Here is a 21,341-nt window from a genome sequence, read left to right as displayed (position 1 = left end):
TTGGCCAAACCATTCAGTAGTTATAAGCCAAAATATGCATTTTTCATATCTCCTGACCACTAGGTGGCGCTGTGTCGAAACACAGCAGGTAGTCTCAGTTCATGCTTGTTATAACACACGCCAAGTTTGGTCTCAATATGACAAACCGTTGCCGGGATATAGCCTCACGTGCATGTTTGCGTGCTTTTCGTCAAATTTGTTTACGTGTCATTCGACAACAGTTGGACGAATCAACTTGAATTCCATAACTTTTTGCCAGCATGGTCTGAAGATGATCTGAGCCAATTTTCGTGGCAATCGGACTAACCGTCTAGGACGAGTTCGAAAAAGTAGGTTTTTCGAATAATTGAAAATAGCGAAAAAACTAAACCTTGCGATTTTTGAATTTTAGGGTTCATTCGACTTGGCCTGAGCCAAGGATTCAGAGGAAAAAAGAATTTCCATTTTCTGGCTTACGGTTCAAAAGTTATTAGCATACAAACATTGAAAGTTTGGACAAGTGGTGGCGCTAGAGAGTAGGAGTTAGAGGCTTCAAATTTGCTATAGTTAATGTTGGGACTGTCCTCTATCAGTGTGCCAAATTATACAACTTTCCCGCAAACGGTTCTATGGGCTGCCATAGACTTGCGGCGGAAGAAGAAGAAGAAGAATAATAAATATAGCTGCAAGCAGCAATCACGGGGCCAAGCATTCCAGCGGCAACATCAGGAGCTAAGCATATGTAGCATCAGACCAAATGCAACAATGAATAATGAAATTAATAATTGCATGATTGTAATTGAAATGGCTGAAAATAGTTAATAAAAGTTCCACAGCGAGGAGTTAAGCATGGCATGGAGCATCAGACCAAATGCAACGAGTAAGAAAAGCAATTATTGGAAGAGTGTAATTGAAACAGCCAGTAAAACTCCAGTAAAATGATGCATTATCATTTTTGGAAAATAGGTGGCGCTGTAATCAAATCGCTTTGTTGTGTTCTGTGGGAGGTGACAATGTTGTGGGCAATTTCTTTCAAAATACTTACAGACCTTTAGGGCAATGAGTCGAACATGCCCACCGAGTTTCGTTCCGATCGACTTCCATTAACCTTGTCAAATAGGTGCTTAAAGTTGTTTGGCCAATGGCGGCCATGTTTTTTAAGATAAGTGAAATTCCTCATAGAGCACTTGTGCCACATTGGGCCATATCAATTTTCAAGTTGATTGGATCAACGGTTGCTTAGTTATAGCCATTTGATTTTTTTTCATCCTGTAGCGCCACCAAGTGGCAGATATGGAAAAAAAATAATAATTTGACTAAAGTTTTTGTTCATGCATATGAGTTCTGAGTTTGGTGAAGATATCTCATTTTGTTCCCGAGTTATAGCCTTTTTCGTAAAATTGGTCCACGAATTTGAATGTTTTGGGTCACCTGGTTTTTTGTTCAGTCTTGATCAAACCACTGCAATAATATTCTCAGGACTCTCTAGATCAATAATTTTCAAAAATATGTTGCATTTTGTTCTTTGGTTAGCTATAAGAGGTCATATAGGAAAGGGCCGTGGCCACATGTAACCTAAAGCCTGTAAAACTGAAACAAAAACTCAAAACTTTATGAAACTTGGTTATAACATGTGAAAGATGACCCACCAAGCATGCAAAGTTTCATTAAGATCAGAAAATAGCTGGTGCTATAACAGTTAAAATGGCCTAAAAAACAAAAGATTTCTGTTGTGAATGGCATTAAACTGCAAAAAAAAAAGGGGTAATATAATCACACATGCATTAGATCTGTATTTTTTCTAAACAATCATGCAAAATTTAACAGAGATTAGGTAAAAAAGAACACTGTAATATTTATAAAGCTTCAAAACCCAGTGTTGAATAAAAAATTGCAATTATAACCACTAGATGTCACCGGAAGACCACTAATGAGCTCAGTAAAGACTAAAACATTACAGTTTATGGGCTTGTTGAGGGATTCATCTAGAAAAAATGTATATTACTATTATTTAATATTACTGTTCAAGCATTTCAGATCACATTGAGTCAAAGTTTACCAATTTATTCATACAGATATATCTAATGTTTATAATTATGCCAGATTATGATTGCAATGAAACCTGAAAAATGACATAGAAGCCCATAAAAACAGAAGACTTGCAATAGGTTTTATCACCCATCATTTATTTTAATTATCTATATATATAACAAAATGTGTGCATCTGTGTGTGGGTTTAAGCATGCTTATTGAGTATTAATATACTAGTTTAAACATTTCATGTTTGTGTGTGTCTGTAATTCTGTTCTATTCTTTTACTGTCAGCCATATCTAGGTTATTTAAAATCAGTGCAGTACTATTATCTAGACTGTGAAATTATACATAAATTGCGTATGCTTCTTTGGAATGAAATTAAGACAACATATAACAGTTATAAAGGTTAAAGAGACAGTGTTGTATGATAAATTGCATTTACGACCACTAGATGTCACTGGAAGACCACTAATGGGCTCACTAAAGACTAAAACATTACAGTTCATTGTCTCGATGATTGATTCATCTAGAAAAATATATATTTCTATTATTTAATATTACTGTTCAAGCATTTAAGATCACATTGAGTGAAAGTTCAACAATTTATTCATACATGTATATCAAATGTTTACTATTATGTCAGAATATGAATGCAATGAAACCTGACATAGAAATATAAGAAAAGAAGTCTTTCTGTGAGTTGTGTGTCACCTATAATTTATTTCAAATATCTACATACAACAAAATGTGTGGGCATGTACTTCTCTCTGTGTGTGTGTGTGTGTAATCATGCTTATTGATTATTCATATAATAGTTGAACCATTTCATTTCTGTGTGTGAGTGTCTGTGAGCCTATTCTCCATGTTAGACAATGGCACACACAAGTTTGGCTTAATTACAACAAAGCTTTGCAGAGATATAGCCTCAGACTCATTTTGTGAAGATGCCTGACATCTGAAGCAGCGCTGTACAAAAACGGTTTCGTCTATTGACACGAAATCCATAACTTTTTGTCAGCACGGTCTGAAGATGATCTGATTCAATTTTGGTGAAAATCAGACAAACGGTTGAGGATGAGTTTAAAAAAAAAGGTTTTCAACATGAATCAAAATGGCGGACAGGAAGTTTTGCTTAATATGACATAATTGGTATGTATGTTGTCGGCATGTCCCAAGGAACATTTTGAGACATGTTTCATGATAATAGGCTAATGCAATCAAAAGTTATTAGCATTATTGGAAATGTAATAATTAGCGGTTATTGATTGGTTTATTACTCTTGACCAATAGGTGGCGCTGTGACCAAAATGATGTGGCGTGGTCAATGTGATGTGACAATGTCACATATTAAGTTTTGTGTAAATATCTCCAACCTTTGCAGAGATACAGCCTCAGATGCAGTTTGGCATCTTTCCAGCAAATTCGTTGGTACGCTAATTGAAAACGGTTACGTGTATCGACACAAATTCCATAACTTTTTGCCAGCATGGTCTGAAGATGATCCAAATCAAATTTGGTGAAAATCTGAGCAACGGTCTAGGAGGAGTTCGAAAAAGTAGGTTTTCAACATGAATCAAAATGGCGGACAGGAAATTTTGCCAAAATTGACAAATGGGGTATCGGTGTTCTCGGCATGACCCAAGGAATCTATCAACATCAGCTTTGTTACAATAGGCTAATGTATGCAAAAGTTATTAGCATTTTTCGAAAAATCGTTATAACTATTGACCACAAGGTGGCGCTGCCCCCGATTTTTTTGTGTACATTCAGGGCATGGAGCCGGACATTTTTGTAATTATTTGCGAAACGATACGGAACTTCATTCTTAAGATACAGCAATTTACAACTAAATTCAAAATGGCCGACGCCCAAAATGGCCGAATTGGGAAAATTCGGTATCATTCGACTCGGAATGATGCACTGAATCTAAAGACACCACTTTTGTGATTTTTGGCAAAACCGTTCAGAAGTTATGAGCAAAAACATGCATTTTTCATATCTCCTGACCACTAGGGGGCACAGCGCCGAAACACTGCAGGTAGTCCCAGGGAATGGTTGTTATAAGACCCACCAAGATTGGTCTCAATAGGCCAAACCGTTGCGGAGATATAGCCTCACGTTCACGTTTGCGTGCTTTTCGAAGAATTCGTTCATGAGCTATTCGGAAACGGTTTGAGAAATCAACTTGAATTCCATAACTTTTTGCCAGCATGGTCTGAAGATTATCTGATTCAATTTTCGTGACAATCGGTGCAACGGCCTAGGACGAGTTCGAAAAAGTAGGTTTTACGAACAATTGACGATAGCGAAAAAACTAAGCCTTGCGATTTTTGAATTTCGGTGTCCATTCGACTCGGCATGAGCCAAGGAATCACAGGAAAAAAGAATTTTCATTTTGTGGCTTACGGTTCAAGAGTTATTAGCATCAAGTTTTTGAAAGTTTAGACAATTGGTGGCGCTAGAGAGTTTGAGTTAGAGACTTCAAATTTGCTACGGTTAATGTTCAGACAGTCCTCTATTAGTGTGCCAAATTATACAACTTTCCCGCAATCGGTTCTATGGGCTACCATAGACTTGGGGTGGAAGAAGAGGAAGAATAATAATAATAAATATAGCTGCAAGCAGCAATTACGGGGCCAAGCACTCCAACGGCAAATGTAGTAGCTAAGCATCGCATAAAGCATCACACCAAATACATTAATGAGCAATAAAAGCAATTTTGGAATTATTGTATTTGAAATGGCAAAAAAAACACCAATACCACCTCTAGTAGCATGATTACTTGGTTTATCAAGCTTGACCAATAGGTGACACTGTTATAAAATCAATTTGGTGTACTCTGTGTGTCTTTTCAATGACACACACAAAGTTTGGTGTCAATATGCCAAAGCATTCCAGAGATGCAGCCTCAAGTGTCATTTTGTCATTGTGTTTCAACTTCGTCGCTTTGGTATGCGAAAACGGTTTTGTCTATCGACACAAAATCCATAACTTTGTGTCAACATAGTCTGAAGATCATCTGATTCGAATTTGGTGAAAATTGGACATACGGTTCATGAGGAGTTCGAAAAAGTAGGTTTTCCACATAAATCAAAATGGTGGACCGGAACGTCAGTAAACACTGGCATATTTGGTATCTATGTTATCGGCATAAGCCAGGGAATATTTTGAGCCCAGTTTCGTTGCAATAGGCTAATGGACTAAAAAGTTATTAGCATTTTAAAAAGTGTAATTACTCATGGTTAATGAATGGTTTATTACTCTTGACCAATAGGTGGCGCTGTTACCAAATTTATGTGGCATGGTCAGTGTGAGGTGGCGATGACACATACAAAGTTTGGTGCAAATATGTCAAAGTGTTGCAGAGATACAGCCTCAAATGCATTTTGGCACCCTTCCAGCAAATTCGTCGATGCGCTAAATGAGAACCGTTACGTATATCGACACAAAATCCATAACTTTTTGCCAGCATGGTCTGAAGATGATTCACGTCAAATTTGGTGAAAATTGGGCTAACGGTCTAGGAGGAGTTCGAAAAAGTAGGTTTTCAACATTAAGCAAAATGGCGGACAGGAAGTAAGGCCAATTTTCACATTATTGGTATCAATACTCTCGGCATGACCCACAGAATATAGCGAGACCATTTTAATTTTAATAGACTAATTTATTCAAAAGTTATTAGCGTTTATGTGATATTTCATTATAACTATTGGCCACAAGGTGGCGCTGCCACCAAACTTTTTGAGTACCTTCAGGGCATGGAGCCAAATATTTTTGTAATTATTTGCGAAACGATACGATGCTGCGTTCAAAAAATACAGCATTTTGAAACATAATTCAAAATGGCCGACGCCTAAAATGGCCGACACAGGAAAATTGGATATCATTCGACTCGACATGACTCACTGAATCTAAAGAGACCAGTTGTGTGATTTTTGGCCAAACCATTCAGTAGTTATAAGCCAAAATATGCATTTTTCATATCTCCTGACCACTAGGTGGCGCTGTGTCGAAACACAGCAGGTAGTCTCAGTTCATGCTTGTTATAACACACGCCAAGTTTGGTCTCAATATGACAAACCGTTGCCGGGATATAGCCTCACGTGCATGTTTGCGTGCTTTTCGTCAAATTTGTTTACGTGTCATTCGACAACAGTTGGACGAATCAACTTGAATTCCATAACTTTTTGCCAGCATGGTCTGAAGATGATCTGAGCCAATTTTCGTGGCAATCGGACTAACCGTCTAGGACGAGTTCGAAAAAGTAGGTTTTTCGAATAATTGAAAATAGCGAAAAAACTAAACCTTGCGATTTTTGAATTTTAGGGTTCATTCGACTTGGCCTGAGCCAAGGATTCAGAGGAAAAAAGAATTTCCATTTTCTGGCTTACGGTTCAAAAGTTATTAGCATACAAACATTGAAAGTTTGGACAAGTGGTGGCGCTAGAGAGTAGGAGTTAGAGGCTTCAAATTTGCTATAGTTAATGTTGGGACTGTCCTCTATCAGTGTGCCAAATTATACAACTTTCCCGCAAACGGTTCTATGGGCTGCCATAGACTTGCGGCGGAAGAAGAAGAAGAATAATAATAATAACGCCAACGAAAACAATAGGTGCCTACGCACCTTCGGTGCTTGGCCCCTAAATATAGCTGCAAGCAGCAATTACGGGGCCAAGCACTCCAACGGCAAATGTAGGAGCTAAGCATGGCATGGAGCATCACACCAAATGCATTAATGAGCAATAACAGCAATTTTAGGATGATTGTAATTGAAATGGCTAAAAAATCATAAATACAACCTCTAGTAGCATGATTTACTGGCTTATCAAAATTGACCAACAGGTGGTGCTGTTATCAAGTCAATTTGGTGTACTCTGTGTGACTTTTCAATGACACAAACAAAGTTTGGTGTCAATATGCCAAAGCATTGCAGAGATACAGCCTCAAGTGTCATTTTGGCATTGTGCCTCAAATTCGTCGCTGTGGTATGCGAAAACGGTTTTGTCTATCGATACAAAATCCATAACATTTTGTCAGTACAGTCTACAGATCATCTGAGTCAATTTTGGTGAAAATCGGACTAACGGTTGATGAGGAGTTCGAAAAAGTAGGTTTTTAACATAAATCAAAATGGCGGACTGGAAGTTCGGCTTACTCTGGCATATATGGTATCTATGTTGTCGGCATAAGCCAGGGAATATTTTGAGGCCAGTTTCATTACAATAGGCTAATGCATTAAAAAGTTACTAGCATTTTTATAAGTGTAATTATTCATAGTTAATGAATGGTTAATTACTCTTGACCAATAGGTGGCGCTGTTACCAAATTTATGTGGCATGGTCAGTGTCAGGTGGCGATGACACATACAAAGTTTGGTGCAAAAATGTCAAAGCGTTGCAGAGATACAGCCTCAAATGCATTTTGGCACCCTTCCAGCAAATTCGTTGATGCGCTAAATCAGAACCGTTTTGTATATCGACACGAAATCCATAACTTTTTGCCAGCATGGTCTGAAGATGATTCACGTCAAATTTGGTGAAAATCGGACTAACGGTCTAGGAGGAGTTCGAAAAAGTAGGTTTTCAACATTAATCAAAATGGCGGACAGGAAGTATGGCCAATTTTGGCATAATTGGTATCTATGTTCTCGGCATGACCCAAAGAATACGGGGAGACCATTTGCATTTCAATTGTCTAATTTACTCAAAAGTTATTAGCATTTTTGTGATAATTCATTATAACTCTTGACCACAAGGTGGCGCTGCCACCAAGCTTTTTGAGTACATTCAGGGCATGGAGCCGAATATTTTTGTAATTATTTGCGAAACGATACGATGCTGCGTTGAAAAAATACAGCATTTTAAAACATAATTCAAAATGGCCGACGCCTAAAATGGCTGACACGGGAAATTTGCATATCATACGACTCGACATGACTCACTGAATCTAAAGAGACAAGTTGTGTGATTTTTGGCCAAACCATTCAGAAGATATAAGCCAAAATATGCATTTTTCATATCTCCTGACCACTAGGTGGCGCTGTGTCGAAACACTGCAGGTAGTCTCAGGTCATGCTTATTATAACACACACCAAGTTTGGTCTCAATATGCCAAACCGTTGCTGAGATATAGCCTCAAGTGCATTTTTGCGTGCTTTTCGTCAAATTTGTTTACGTGTCATTCGACAATGGTTGGACGAATCAACTTGAATTCCATAACTTTTTGCTAGCATCGTCTGAAGATGATCTGAGCCAATTTTCGTGGCAATCGGACTAACCGTCTAGCACGAGTTTGAAAAAGTAGGTTTTTCGAAAAATTGAAAATAGCGAAAAAACTAAACCTTGCGATTTTTGAATTTTGGGGTTCATTCGACTTGGCATGAGCCAAGGATTCAGAGGAAAAAAGAATTTCCATTTTCTGGCTTACGGTTCAAAAGTTATTAGCATACAAACATTGAAAGTTTGGACAAGTGGTGGCGCTAGAGAGTAGGAGTTAGAGACTTCAAATTAGCTATAGTTAATGATGGGACTGTCCTCTATCAGTGTGCCAAATTATACAACTTTCCCGCAATCGGTTCTATGGGCTGCCATAGACTTGCGGCGGAAGAAGAAGAAGAAGAAGAAGAAGCAGAATAATAATAACGCCAACGATTACAATAGGTGCCTACGCACCTTCGGTGCTTGGCCCCTAATAACGCCAACGAACACAATAGGTGCCTTCGCACCTTCGGTGCTTGGCCCCTAAATATAGCTGCAAGCAGCAATAACGGGGCCAAGCACTACAGAAGCAAGCTTCAGACGAACTGCAGGAATGAGTAATTAAGAAAGTTTTAAGATTATTTTAGGCAAAATGGCTTGAAAACAATAAACACAACAACTAGTAATAGGATTTATTTGCTTATCACGTGTAACCAATAGGTGGCGCTGTTACCAAATTAGTTTGGAATGGTCAGTGTGAGGTGACGATGACACATACAAAGTTTGGTGCAAATATGTCAAAGCTTTGCTGAGATACAGCCTCAAATGCATTTTGGAACCCTTCCAGCAGCTTCGTTGATGCGCTAAATGAGAACAGTTTCGTATATCGAAACGAAATCCATAACATTTTGCCAGCATGGTCTGAAGATGATCCACGTCAAATTTGGTGAAAATCTGACTAACGGTCTAGGAGGAGTTCGAAAAAGTAAGTTTTCAACATTAATCAAAATGACGGACAGGAAGTTCAGCCAAATAAGGAAAACTTTGTATCTATGTTCTCGACTTGACCCAAGGAATCTAAAAAGACCAGCGTCATGTCAATAGCCAGATTTATTCGAAAGTTATTAGCCTTTATTTAAATTGAGATATAACTGTTGACCACTAGGTGGCGGTGTTTCAAAATATTTTGAGTACCTTCAGGGGATGGTGTTGTTGGCACATTCTGAGTTTCGTAATATTACATCAATGCATTTGTTTAGTATTGCATTTTATTTTTACAAAACTGTATTGAAGTCAATGAGAATTTCATATTTTGTTCTATTATAGCGCCACCAAGAGGCTCAGTCCCACCATTTCTTTTTATGTGTGCTCAGAGTGAGCCCATACATATGTGTGCCAATTTTGGTGAAAATATCTCAATTCACTTCAGAGTTATAGACATTTATATGAAAAAGCACGTAAAAAATGACTGACTCTTGACTTTGATTGAATATTACTACACCTTACCATCAATATTTTGGCATTTGGGCATTGGCATATAGCTATCGACCTATGTTTCCGAACTTCTGACGGTGGTTTCGTCTCGATCAGACAAGTGGTTTCGAAGATATAGCCAGATGTTTTTTAAGCGCTAAATCACAACGCTACACAAACCGTAAGGCGAAACCTAGCATGTTTGGTATCGTAGGACTCTGTAAGGTTTCAGGAGTCTAATTTGGTGAGTCTCGAGAAAATAAGTCGACCACACACAAGGTTATAAGCATTTAAAAAAGGATGATCACCACTAGGTGGCGCTGTTTCGAAACTTCTCACACTCCTTCAGGACATTGTGCTGATGACCCATACCATGTTTCGTAACAATCCGTTAATGCGTTCTGAAAATACAGCATTTTAGCACAAAATTCAAAATGGCCGACAGACAAAATGGCCGAAATTGTAAAATTTGATATCAGTCGACTCGGCATGTTGCCCTGAATCTAACAAGACCAATGTTATGATTTTTGGACAAACTGTTTAGAAGTTATAAGCAAAAATAGCAATTTTTCATATCTCCGGACCAGTAGGTGGCGCTGCGCCGAAACGCAGCAAGTAGCCTCAGGTCATGCTTGTTATGACATGTACCAGGTTTGGTCTGAATACGATAAATCGTTGCAGAGATACAGCCTTACGACTGTTTTTCTAAGCGTTTCGTAAAATTTGTTTGAGCGTTTTTCGAAAACGGTTTGACGAATCAATTTGATTTGCATAACTTTTGGTCAGCACTGCCTGAAGATGATCTGGTTCAATTTTCGTGTGAATCGGACAAACCGTCTAGGACGAGTTCGAAAAAGTAGGTTTTTCAAAGAATTCAAAATGGCGGCCATATTTCTATGACGGAAAATGACGGCATAGGGTGCAATCGAATTGGCATGAGCTCAGAAATCAGAGGAAACAAGAATTTTGTTGATTGGACTTACGGTTAAAAAGTTATTAACAAAATTAAAGTGAAATTTCGGACAGTTGGTGGCGCTAGAGGGAATTTCTTAGACACACCAAAATTGGTGTACTAAATGTTGGCACTGTCCTCTATCAGAATGTCAAACCAAAACAACTTTCCCGCATTCGGTTCTATGGGCTGCCATAGACTCCCAGTCGGAAGAATAATAATAATAATAATAATAATAATAAGAACCGGAACAAAAACAATAGGTGCCTCGCACCTTCGGTGCTTGGCCCCTAATAACGCCAACGAAAACAATAGGTGCCTACGCACCTTCGGTGCTTGGCCCCTAATAATAACGCCAACAAACACAATAGGTGCCTTCGCACCTTCGGTGCTTGGCCCCTAAATATAGCTGCAAGCAGCAATTACGGGGCCAAGCACTCCAACGGCAAATGTAGGAGCTAAGCATCGCATGAAGCATCACACCAAATTCATTAATGAGCAATAACAGCAATTTTGGAATTATTGTAATTGAAATGGCAAAAAAAAATTATAATACCACCTCTAGTAGCATGATTACTTGGCTTATCAAACTTGACCAATAGGTGGCACTGTTATAAAATCAATTTGGTGTACTCTGTGTGACTTTTCAATGACACACACAAAGTTTGGTGTCAATATGCCAAAGCATTCCAGGGATACAGCCTCAAGTGTCATTTTCTCATTGTGCCTCAAATTCGTCGATGTGGTATGCGAAAACGGTTTTGTCTATCGACTCAAAAGCCATAACTTTGAGTCAGCATCGTCTGAAGATCATTTGATTCGAATTTGGTGAAAATCGGACCTACGGTTGATGAGGAGTTCGACAAAGTAGGTTTTCAACATAAATCAAAATGGCGGACCGGAAGTTCAGCTTACTATGGTATATTTGGTATCTATGTTATCGGCATAAACCAGGGAATATTTTGAGCCCAGTTCCATTCGAATGGGCTAATGCAATAAAAAGTTATTAGCATTTTTACAAGTGTAATTATTCATGGTTAATGAATGGTTTATTACTCTTGACCAATAGGTGGCGCTGTCACCAAATTTCTGTGGCATGGTCAGTGTGAGGTGGCGATGACACATACAAAATTTGGTGCAAATATGTCAAAGCGTTGCAGAGATACAGCCTCAAATGCATTTTGGCACCCTTCCAGCAAATTCGTTGATGCGCTAAATGAGAACTGTTTCGTATATCGACACGAAATCCATAACTTTTTGCCAGCATGGTCTGAAGATGATTCACGTCAAATTTGGTGAAAATTGGACTAACGGTCTAGGAGGAGTTCGAAAAAGTAGGTTTTCAACATTAAGCAAAATGGCGGACAGGAAGTATGGCCAATTTTCACATAATTGGTATCAATGCTCTCGGCATGACCCACAGAATATAGCGAGACCATTTTAATTTTAATAGTCTAAATTATTCAAAAGTTATTAGCATTTATGTGATATTTCATTATAACTATTGGCCACAAGGTGGCGCTGCCACCAAACTTTTTGAGTACCTTCAGGGCATGGAGCCGAATATTTTTGTAATTATTTGCGAAACGATACGATGCTGCGTTCAAAAAATACAGCATTTTAACACATAATTCAAAATGGCCAACGCCTAAAATGGCCGACACGGGAAAATTGGATATCATTCGACTCGAGATGACTCACTGAATCTAAAGAGACCAGTTGTGTGATTTTTGGCCAAACCATTCAGAAGTTATAAGCCAAAATATGCATTTTTCATATCTCCTGACCACTAGGTGGCGCTGTGTCGAAACACTGCAGGTAGTCTCAGTTCATGCTTGTTAAAACACACACCAAGTTTGGTCTCAATATGACAAACTGTTGCCGAGATATAGCCTCACGTGCATTTTTGCGTGCACTTCGTCAAATTAGTTTACGTGTCATTCGACAACGGTTGGACGAATCAACTTGAATTCCATAACTTTTTGCCGGCCTGGTCTGAAGATGATCTGAGACAATTTTCGTGGCAATCAGACTAACCGTCTAGGACGAGTTCGAAAAAGTAGGTTTGTCGAATAATTGAAAATAGCGAAAAAACTAAACCTTGCGATTTTTGAATTTTGGGGTTCATTCGACTTGGCATGAGCCAAGGATTCAGAAGAAAAAAGAATTTTCATTTTCTGGCTTACAGTTCAAAAGTTATTAGCATAGAAACATTGAAAGTTTGGACAAGTGGTGGCGCTAGAGAGTTGGAGTTAGAGACTTCAAATTTGCTATAGTTAATGCTGGGACTGTCCTCTATCAGTGTGCCAAATTATACAACTTTCCCGCAATCGGTTCTATGGGCTGCCATAGACTTGCGGCGGAAGAAGAAGAAGAAGAAGAAGCAGAAATATAGCTGCAAGCAGCAATCACGGGGCCAAGCATTCCAGCGGCAACATCAGGAGCTAAGCATATGTAGCATCAGACCAAATGCAACAATGAATAATGAAATTAATAATTGCATGATTGTAATTGAAATGGCTGAAAATCGTTAATAAAAGTTCCACAGCGAGGAGCTAAGCATGGCATGGAGCATCAGACCAAATGCAACGAGTAAGAAAAGCAATTATTGGAAGAGTGTAATTGAAACAGCCAGTAAAACTCCAGTAAAATGATGCATTATCATTTTTGGAAAATAGGTGGCGCTGTAATCAAATCGCTTTGTTGTGTTCTGTGGGAGGTGACAATGTTGTGGGCAATTTCTTTCAAAATACTTACAGACCTTTAGGGCAATGAGTCGAACATGCCCACCGAGTTTCGTTCCGATCGACTTCCATTAACCTTGTCAAATAGGTGCTTAAAGTTGTTTGGCCAATGGCGGCCATGTTTTTTAAGATAAGTGAAATTCCTCATAGAGCACTTGTGCCACATTGGGCCATATCAATTTTCAAGTTGATTGGATCAACGGTTGCTTAGTTATAGCCATTTGATTTTTTTTCATCCTGTAGCGCCACCAAGTGGCAGATATGGAAAAAAAATAATAATTTGACTAAAGTTTTTGTTCATGCATATGAGTTCTGAGTTTGGTGAAGATATCTCATTTTGTTCCCGAGTTATAGCCTTTTTCGTAAAATCGGTCCACGAATTTGAATGTTTTGGGTCACCTGGTTTTTTGTTCAGTCTTGATCAAACCACTGCAATAATATTCTCTGGACTCTCTAGATCAATAATTTTAAAAAATATGTTGCATTTTGTCCTTTGGTTAGCTATAAGAGGTCATTTAGGAAAGGGCCGTGGCCACATGTAACCTAAAGCCTATAAAACTGAAACAAAAACTCAAAACTTTATGAAACTTGGTTATAACATGTGAAAGATGACCCACCAAGCATGCAAAGTTTCATTAAGATCAGAAAATAGCTGGTGCTATAACAGTTAAAATGGCCTAAAAAACAAAAGATTTCTGTTGTGAATGGCATTAAACTGCAAAAAAAAGGGGTAAAATAATCACACATGCATTAGATCTGTATTTTTTCTAAACAATCATGCAAAATTTAACAGAGATTAGGTAAAAAAGAACACTGTAATATTTATAAAGCTTCAAAACCCAGTGATGAATAAAAAATTGCAATTATAACCACTAGATGTCACCGGAAGACCACTAATGAGCTCACTAAAGACTAAAACATTACAGTTTATGGGCTTGTTGAGGGATTCATCTAGAAAAAATGTATATTACTATTATTTAATATTACTGTTCAAGCATTTCAGATCACATTGAGTCAAAGTTTACCAATTTATTCATACAGATATATCTAATGTTTATAATTATGCCAGATTATGATTGCAATGAAACCTGAAAAATGACATAGAAGCCCATAAAAACAGAAGACTTGCAATAGGTTTTATCACCCATCATTTATTTTAATTATCTATATATATAACAAAATGTGTGCATCTGTGTGTGGGTTTAAGCATGCTTATTGAGTATTAATATACTAGTTTAAACATTTCATGTTTGTGTGTGTCTGTAATTCTGTTCTATTCTTTTACTGTCAGCCATATCTAGGTTATTTAAAATCAGTGCAGTACTATTATCTAGACTGTGAAATTATACATAAATTGCGTATGCTTCTTTGGAATGAAATTAAGACAACATATAACAGTTATAAAGGTTAAAGAGACAGTGTTGTATGATAAATTGCATTTACGACCACTAGATGTCACCGGAAGACCACTAATGGGCTCACTAAAGACTAAAACTTTACAGTTCATTGTCTCGATGATTGATTCATCTAGAAAAATATATATTACTATTATTTAATATTACTGTTCAAGCATTTAAGATCACATTGAGTGAAAGTTCAACAATTTATTCATACATGTATATCAAATGTTTACTATTATGTCAGAATATGAATGCAATGAAACCTGACATAGAAATGTAAGAAAATAAGTCTTTCTGTGAGTTGTGTGTCACCTATAATTTATTTCAAATATCTACATACAACAAAATGTGTGGGCATGTACTTCTCTGTGTATGTGTGTGTGTGTGTGTAATCATGCTTATTGATTATTCATATAATAGTTGAACCATTTCATTTCTGTGTGTGAGTGTCTGTGAGCCTATTCTCCATGTTAGACAATGGCACACACAAGTTTGGCTTAATTACAACAAAGCTTTGCAGAGATATAGCCTCAGACTCATTTTGTGAAGATGCCTGACATCTGAAGCAGCGCTGTACAAAAACGGTTTCGTCTATTGACACGAAATCCATAACTTTTTGTCAGCACGGTCTGAAGATGATCTGATTCAATTTTGGTGAAAATCAGACAAACGGTTGAGGATGAGTTTAAAAAAAAAGGTTTTCAACATGAATCAAAATGGCGGACAGGAAGTTTTGCTTAATATGACATAATTGGTATGTATGTTGTCGGCATGTCCCAAGGAACATTTTGAGACATGTTTCATGATAATAGGCTAATGCAATCAAAAGTTATTAGCATTATTGGAAATGTAATAATTAGCGGTTATTGATTGGTTTATTACTCTTGACCAATAGGTGGCGCTGTGACCAAAATGATGTGGCGTGGTCAATGTGATGTGACAATGTCACATATTAAGTTTTGTGTAAATATCTCCAACCTTTGCAGAGATACAGCCTCAGATGCAGTTTGGCATCTTTCCAGCAAATTCGTTGGTACGCTAATTGAAAACGGTTACGTGTATCGACACGAAGAATTCTTTTCGAAGAATTCGTTCATGAGCTATTCGGAAACGGTTTGAGAAATCAACTTGAATTCCATAACTTTTTGCCAGCATGGTCTGAAGATGATCCAAATCAAATTTGGTGAAAATCTGAGCAACGGTCTAGGAGGAGTTCGAAAAAGTAGGTTTTCAACATGAATCAAAATGGCGGACAGGAAATTTTGCCAAAATTGACAAATGGGGTATCGGTGTTCTCGGCATGACCCAAGGAATCTATCAACATCAGTTTTGTTACAATAGGCTAATGTATGCAAAAGTTATTAGCATTTTTCGAAAAATCGTTATAACTATTGACCACAAGGTGGCGCTGCCCCCAATTTTTTTGTGTACATTCAGGGCATGGAGCCGGACATTTTTGTAATTATTTGCGAAACGATACGGAACTTCATTCTTAAGATACAGCAATTTACAACTAAATTCAAAATGGCCGACGCCCAAAATGGCCGAATTGGGAAAATTCGGTATCATTCGACTCGGAATGATGCACTGAATCTAAAGACACCACTTTTGGCAAAACCGTTCAGAAGTTATGAGCAAAAACATGCATTTTTCATATCTCCTGACCACTAGGGGGCACAGCGCCGAAACACTGCAGGTAGTCCCAGGGAATGGTTGTTATAAGACCCACCAAGATTGGTCTCAATAGGCCAAACCGTTGCGGAGATATAGCCTCACGTTCACGTTTGCGTGCTTTTCGAAGAATTCGTTCATGAGCTATTCGGAAACGGTTTGAGAAATCAACTTGAATTCCATAACTTTTTGCCAGCATGGTCTGAAGATTATCTGATTCAATTTTCGTGACAATCGGTGCAACGGCCTAGGACGAGTTCGAAAAAGTAGGTTTTACAAACAATTGACGATAGCGAAAAAACTAAACCTTGCGATTTTTGAATTTCGGTGTCCATTCGACTCGGCATGAGCCAAGGAATCACAAGAAAAAAGAATTTTCATTTTGTGGCTTACGGTTCAAGAGTTATTAGCATCAATTTTTTGAAAGTTTAGACAATTGGTGGCGCTAGAGAGTTTGAGTTAGAGACTTCAAATTTGCTACGGTTAATGTTCAGACAGTCCTCTATTAGTGTGCCAAATTATACAACTTTCCCGCAATCGGTTCTATGGGCTACCATAGACTTGGGGTGGAAGAAGAAGAATAATAAATATAGCTGCAAGCAGCAATTACGGGGCCAAGCACTCCAACGGCAAATGTAGGAGCTAAGCATGGCATGGAGCATCACACCAAATGCATTAATGAGCAATAACAGCAATTTTTGGATTATTGTAACTGAAATGGCTAAAAAAATCATAAATACAACCTCTAGTAGCATGATTTACTTGCTTATCAAAATTGACCAATAGGTGGTGCTGTTATCAAATCAATTTGGTGTACTCTGTGTTACTTTTCAATGACACACAGAAAGTTTGGTGTTAATATGCCAAAGCATTCCAGAGATACAGCCTCAAGTGTCATTTTCTTATTGTGCCTCAAATTCATCGCTGTGGTATGCGAAAACGGTTTCGTCTATCATCACAAAATCCATAACTTTGTGTCAGCATAGTCTGAAGATCATCTGATTCGAATTTGGTGAAAATCGGACATACGGTTGATGAGGAGTTCAAAAAAGTATGTTTTCAACATAAATCAAAATGGCGGACCGGAAGTTCAGCTTACTCTGGCATATTTGGTATCTATGTTATCGGCATAAGCCAGGGAATATTTTGAGCCCATTTTCATTCAAATGGGCTAATGCAATAAAAAGTTATTAGCATTTTAAAAAGTGTAATTATACATGGTTAATGAATGGTTTATTACTCTTGACCAATAGGTGGCGCTGTTACCAAATTTATGTGGCATGGTCAGTGTGAGGTGGCGATGACACATACAAAGTTTGGTGCAAATATATCAAAGCGATGCAGAGATACAGCCTCAAATGCATTTTGGCACCCTTCCAGCAAATTCGTTGATGCGCTAAATGAGAACCGTTTCGTATATCGACACGAAATCCATAACTTTTTGCCAGCATGGTCTGAAGATGATTCACGTCAAATTTGGTGAAAATCGGACTAACGGTCTAGGAGGAGTTCGAAAAAGAAGGTTTTCAAAATTAATCAAAATGGCGGACAGGAAGTATGGCCAATTTTCACTTAATTGGTATCAATGCTCTCGGCATGACACACAGAATGTAGTGAGACCATTTTAATTTTAATAGTCTAATGTATTCAAAAGTTATTAGCATTTTTGTGATATTTCATTATAACTCTTGACCACAAGGTGGCGCTGCCTCCAAGATTTTTGAGTACCTTCAGGGCATGGGCCCGAAGATTTTTGTAATTATTTGCGAAACGATACGATGCTGCGTTGAAAAAATACAGCATTTTAAAACATAATTCAAAATGGCCGACGCCTAAAATGGCTGACACGGGAAATTTGCATATCATACGACTCGACATGACTCACTGAATCTAAAGAGACCAGTTGTGTGATTTTTGGCCAAACCATTCAGAAGATATAAGCCAAAATATGCATTTTTCATATCTCCTGACCACTAGGTGGCGCTGTGTCGAAACACTGCAGGTAGTCTCAGGTCATGCTTATTATAACACACACCAAGTTTGGTCTCAATATGCCAAACCGTTGCTGAGATATAGCCTCAAGTGCATTTTTGCGTGCTTTTCGTCAAATTTGTTTACGTGTCATTCGACAACGGTTGGACGAATCAACTTGAATTCCATAACTTTTTGCCAGCATGGTCTGAAGATGATCTGAGCCAATTTTCGTGGCAATCGGACTAACCGTCTAGGACGAGTTCGAAAAAGCAGGTTTTTCGAAAAATTGAAAATAGCGAAAAAACTAAACCTTGCGATTTTTGAATTTTGGGGTTCATTCGACTTGGCATGAGCCAAGGATTCAGAGGAAAAAAGAATTTCCATTTTCTGGCTTACGGTTCAAAAGTTATTAGCATACAAACATTGAAAGTTTGGACAAGTGGTGGCGCTAGAGAGTAGGAGTTAGAGACTTCAAATTAGCTATAGTTAATGGTGGGACTGTCCTCTATCAGTGTGCCAAATTATACAACTTTCCCGCAATCGGTTCTATGGGCTGCCATAGACTTGCGGCGGAAGAAGAAGAAGAATAATAATAAATATAGCTGCAAGCAGCAATTACGGGGCCAAGCACTCCAACGGCAAATGTAGGAGCTAAGCATCGCATGAAGCATCACACCAAATTCATTAATGAGCAATAACAGCAATTTTGGAATTATTGTAATTGAAATGGCAAAAAAAAATCATAATACCACCTCTAGTAGCATGATTACTTGGCTTATCAAGCTTGACCAATAGGTGGCACTGTTATAAAATCAATTTGGTGTACTCTGTGTGACTTTTCAATGACACACACAAAGTTTGGTGTCAATATGCCAAAGCATTCCAGGGATACAGCCTCAAGTGTCATTTTCTCATTGTGCCTCAAATTCGTCGATGTGGTATGCGAAAACGGTTTTGTCTATCGACTCAAAAGCCATAACTTTGAGTCAGCATAGTCTGAAGATCATTTGATTCGAATTTGGTGAAAATCGGACCTACGGTTGATGAGGAGTTCGACAAAGTAGGTTTTCAACATAAATCAAAATGGCGGACCGGAAGTTCAGCTTACTATGGTATATTTGGTATCTATGTTATCGGCATAAACCAAGGAATATTTTGAGCCCAGTTCCATTCGAATGGACTAATGCAATAAAAAGTTATTAGCATTTTTAGAAGTGTAATTATTCATGGTTAATGAATGGTTTATTACTCTTGACCAATAGGTGGCGCTGTCACCAAATTTCTGTGGCATGGTCAGTGTGAGGTGGCGATGACACATACAAAATTTGGTGCAAATATGTCAAAGCGTTGCAGAGATACAGCCTCAAATGCATTTTGGCACCCTTCCAGCAAATTCGTTGATGCGCTAAATGAGAACTGTTTCGTATATCGACACGAAATCCATAACTTTTTGCCAGCATGGTCTGAAGATGATTCACGTCAAATTTGGTGAAAATTGGACTAACGGTCTAGGAGGAGTTTGAAAAAGTAGGTTTTCAACATTAAGCAAAATGGCGGACAGGAAGTATGGCCAATTTTCACATAATTGGTATCAATGCTCTCGGCATGACCCACAGAATATAGCGAGACAATTTTAATTTTAATAGACTAATTTATTCAAAAGTTATTAGCATTTATGTGATATTTCATTATAACTATTGGCCACAAGGTGGCGCTGCCACCAAACTTTTTGAGTACCTTCAGGGCATGGAGCCGAATATTTTTGTAATTATTTGCGAAACGATACGATGCTGCGTTCAAAAAATACAGCATTTTAAATCATAATTCAAAATGGCCGACGCCTAAAATGGCCGACACAGGAAAATTGGATATCATTTGACTCGACATGACTCACTGAATCTAAAGAGACCAGTTGTGTGATTTTTGGCCAAACCATTCAGTAGTTATAAGCCAAAATATGCATTTTTCATATCTCCTGACCACTAGGTGGCGCTGTGTCGAAACACTGCAGGTAGTCTCAGTTCATGCTTGTTATAACACACGCCAAGTTTGGTCTCAATATGACAAACCGTTGCCGGGATATAGCCTCACGTGCATGTTTGCGTGCTTTTCGTCAAATTTGTTTACATGTCATTTGACAACAGTTGGACGAATCAACTTGAATTCCATAACTTTTTGCCAGCATGGTCTGAAGATGATCTGAGCCAATTTTCGTGGCAATCGGACTAACCGTCTAGGACGAGTTCGAAAAAGTAGGTTTTTCGAATAATTGAAAATAGCGAAAAAACTAAACCTTGCGATTTTTGAATTTTGGGGTTCATTCGACTTGGCATGAGCCAAGGATTCAGAGGAAAAAAGAATTTCCATTTTCTGGCTTACGGTTCAAAAGTTATTAGCATACAAACATTAAAAGTTTGGACAAGTGGTGGCGCTAGAGAGTAGGAGATAGAGACTTCAAATTTGCTATAGTTAATGTTGGGACTGTCCTCTATCAGTGTGCCAAATTATACAACTTTCCCGCAATCGGTTCTATGGGCTGCCATAGACTTGCGGCGGAAGAAGAAGAATAATAAATATAGCTGCAAGCAGCAATTACGGGGCCAAGCACTCCAACGGCAAATGTAGGAGCTAAGAATGGCATGAAGCATCACACCAAATACATTAATGAGCAATAACAGTAATTTTGGAATTATTGTAATTGAAATGGCAAAAAAAAAATCATAATACCACCTCTAGTAGCATGATTACTTGGCTTATAAAGTTTGACCAATAGGTGGCACTGTTATGAAATCAATTTGGTGTACTCTGTTTGACTTTTCAATGACACACACAAAGTTTGGTGTTAATATGCCACAGCATTCCAGAGATGCAGCCTCAAGTGTCATTTTGTCATTGTGTTTCAACTTCGTCGCTTTG

The 21,341-nt window shown here is 38.1% G+C and overlaps 2 long non-coding RNA genes across 2 annotated transcripts in view; both read right to left on the bottom strand.

Annotated features, from left to right (window-relative positions):
* Positions 1–21,341, bottom strand: part of LOC127958037 (uncharacterized) — a 48,124-nt gene that overhangs the window by 12,002 nt on the left and 14,781 nt on the right. The window lies entirely within an intron of this gene.
* On the bottom strand, positions 9,616–19,548 carry LOC127958039 (uncharacterized). Its single transcript, XR_008153940.1, has 3 exons — positions 19,178–19,548; positions 11,020–11,195; positions 9,616–10,963 (listed from the first exon to the last, which is right to left on the bottom strand). It is a non-coding gene; the product is annotated as an uncharacterized LOC127958039 (long non-coding RNA).

This window comes from Carassius gibelio, chromosome B5, assembly GCF_023724105.1.
Source record: "Carassius gibelio isolate Cgi1373 ecotype wild population from Czech Republic chromosome B5, carGib1.2-hapl.c, whole genome shotgun sequence".
NCBI classification, from domain to species: domain Eukaryota; kingdom Metazoa; phylum Chordata; class Actinopteri; order Cypriniformes; family Cyprinidae; genus Carassius; species Carassius gibelio.
The sequence above is the reverse complement of the archived record's forward strand: the minus strand, read 5'-3'. Positions and strand labels throughout refer to the sequence as shown.